This window comes from Miscanthus floridulus, chromosome 3 (genome assembly GCF_019320115.1).
Source record: "Miscanthus floridulus cultivar M001 chromosome 3, ASM1932011v1, whole genome shotgun sequence".
Taxonomy (NCBI): domain Eukaryota; kingdom Viridiplantae; phylum Streptophyta; class Magnoliopsida; order Poales; family Poaceae; genus Miscanthus; species Miscanthus floridulus.
The window spans coordinates 4,637,782-4,640,843 of NC_089582.1; the positions used below are offsets into that span (position 1 = coordinate 4,637,782).

General features: G+C 42.3%; 1 pseudogene; it reads left to right on the forward strand.

The window, feature by feature from the left end:
• The first annotated feature begins 771 nt into the window (after positions 1–771).
• Positions 772–2,618, forward strand: LOC136544825 (uncharacterized; annotated as a pseudogene).
• The last annotated feature ends 444 nt before the right edge of the window (positions 2,619–3,062 follow it).

Genomic DNA, 3,062 nt, shown 5'->3' on the forward strand with positions numbered 1-3,062 from the left:
CACGTCAGCGCCCCCCCCCCCCCCCCCCCCGGCCGGCCCACGCCACGTCAGCCCTGTGCCGCGCCACCATGCATGGCGCGGCACAGGCATTTGGCCGCGCCAGGGCAATAGGCGCGGTCAAAAGTATTAGTTTAAAAAAAACGACAGTGTTAGATTTAAAATTATATTAAAAAAAGGGTTAAAATTAAAAAAAAATTCGCTAGTGAGTAGTGACGTGTAGCTTTTCATCTGGTACAGACTCTCCAAACACCATGACTTTGCTGAATTCCTTTTCATTCGTGCACAAAGTAGAAGTGCTCAGGTTGTCATTTGCTTTGTTGTCTGGTCCTTGGTCAAATATCACCCCCACCCACCATTTGATTTTCTTGCACAAACACGTGCAGACCGGCAGATTCTCATGTTGCTGTTAAGTCAAAGAGATAATTTTTTTAGGCATTAATAAGCCAAAAAGCAATCATAATTAGTTTTTTCCTTCTACAAACCAACTCCTGTGCACGGATCACTACCAGACCCCAGTTGTTGACTTCTCGACGTCTCTTTCCTCTGAAAATCTTGGGCATCACATTCACATTACCCTCCAGAATATATTTATATACACTTGCGACAACTCCTCAGTCCTCACCACTTCCTTGCACATCAACTGAGGGTAGGTCCTCTGTGGAACACATTTTTTTTCTGTCCCGAGATTTTGTTCATATATTTAGTCTCCTCATGTACAAATGCTTTTTTTCTGAGCAGGGAAGGAATGCTACAAATACTTATTGGATCCTAATGACCGAGATGGTCAGTTCTGTGGTTATCCAGGAGACAGTTAGCCTAAATTCTATCCGGTCTGGTTCACAGGTATGAGGGCAAAGAAGACTCAAATCCAAATGATAACTTGGAGAGGCTTGAGATGGCGCATATCAAGCTGGAGGCAGCTCTTGAGACATCCAGTAAGTGGCAGATCACTGATTCGTCGTTGTTGCGTTGGCGCAAGAAGCTGAAGCGGGCTGCTCAAGAGTGCGATGACACACTGTACGGATACAAGAAGATAATCCTTGAAGAAGAACAGATGGAACAGGAGGTGAGGAATTCTTCCTTTCCTAGACGAATAGCACATGCTACCAAATCTTTTATTTTCTCTGCCTTTGGCCGCAACAACTATGAGTCCAGCAGATCTGTTGTTAGAAGATTCGAGTGGTTTGCAAATAGTGCTAGTGAGTTTCTGAGATTCATAGAGGTTGGTGGCACACCATCCCGTCAGATGTCATTCAACTCTTTTGTCAAGCACCTTTTTGCAGGCAGGGAACTACAACACAAAATTGTCCGTGGAAATGAGTACCCTTTGTTTCTACTATGGTTGGTGCCCTTTGCTACGAAAGAACATGGAATAGAAGTTTGCCTGGTATTTATCAAGAAAGACAGAAATACACTTGAAGATAACTTCTTTCTTGGTGCAATGCTGCAGATATCAGAAAGCACAGACATTGTTGGGACCGTAGTGAACTGCCTGCAGCTCTTCCCTCCTTGTTTCCAGCCTACAGTTGAAACCATCAAGAAAGAGCTCACTCAGCTACCTACACAGGACTTCTCATGGGTGCCATATGTTGATCTATGGCACAGAAAACACTGGGACAATCTTCATAGTTTTAGCACTCAATGGTTTCGTCCAGACCCATTATGTTGCAAGCAGCATGATCAGCATAAGGTTGGCCATATTAGTAACCTAGGCATGGATGCTTCTCTGGATTCAATTATTGTAGTAAATTTGCAGTGTCAGATCTCACTATCCGAGTATAATCAAACAACGGACCTCACTGTCTGAATACAAATATTCTCTGCGCGATTATCAAAAGCTGAAAGCTGGACTCCTCTTTACTCCCCATGGTTCTTCAGAAAACATGCTACCTGCGGATAGAAGTTCTACAATGGTGCCGATCTTCAGGAGGGTAAAACATTGCGAGCATACTGACATTACCTTGAACAACTGAAAGAATCATGCTGCCGAAGGCGATAGATTACTTCCAACAAAACACTGAAGCGACGGTCTACCAAATACTTTGGAAGGCTATACATGGCACTGCATACGTTCATTTTGGAAAGCCAAGCATGGAGGCTCCAGGTGCACGGAGAACTTTTAAGGGAGCTAGGAAAAGAAAACTGGTGCAACAAAAGGATCAGGAGCTGCAGCATCCGGACGCGTATGATCTCTCACTTGATCGACTTATGGGGTGCACATGCGCCCGTTCGGCTACAAGGCTTGATCTTGGACTGGATTCAGAAAGAAAAGGAAAGTCAGTTAGCAGCACCAGTGCACCACTGCTGCACCTGAAATTCTAAATCGTTTAACCTGGAGAGATAACCGTAACAGATCAAAGGTTGGATTACTACTCAGAAAAGAGAGCAAATCTGTCAGAAAAAAAAAATTGCAGATATATTGGGGATGCTCTGTTTCCAGTGAAGAGGGGCAAACCCATAGCATGAAGGTCTTAAATTACATGTCAATGGTTTGTGTTTTCTTGGTCTTAAAATTAGGAAGTACTACTATAATTCTACATTAGGAACTTATGGAAGTACAGCACATCACTTGATCTCAGTTTGAGTTATGCATATATGACCAGCTGATCAAGTGATCATGTAATGGGAATTACATGGGAATAAAAAGTGAAACCTATTTGTAACCGTATGGTTCTGTTGCTTTTGTGAACGTTTAGATTGTGGTTATGCCATGCCTCGGCTTTAATTTAAAGGTTGTCATAACTTCTACTTATTTATATTGATTAATTAAAGCTTGACCATGGTTGCTTTCTTCCCATTCTTTCTTCTTTCCACTAATCTAATGGTTTCATTCTACAAAGATGATTAAAAACAAACCTTAGAGGTAGAGGTGCATGTATGATGTATGAGTGTTTGTTTTTCAAAAAACAATCAAAGCAAATTACAGCTTTATGAATGTTTTTTTTTTCAAAAAAAAATTCAACATGTTTGCCCCATGCTTGTCATAAGTCAGCCCACCTACTGCAAAGTGCAACTTAATCTCTTGCCGCAAAAACTTCGTATTGACTTGCTGACGCCAGATT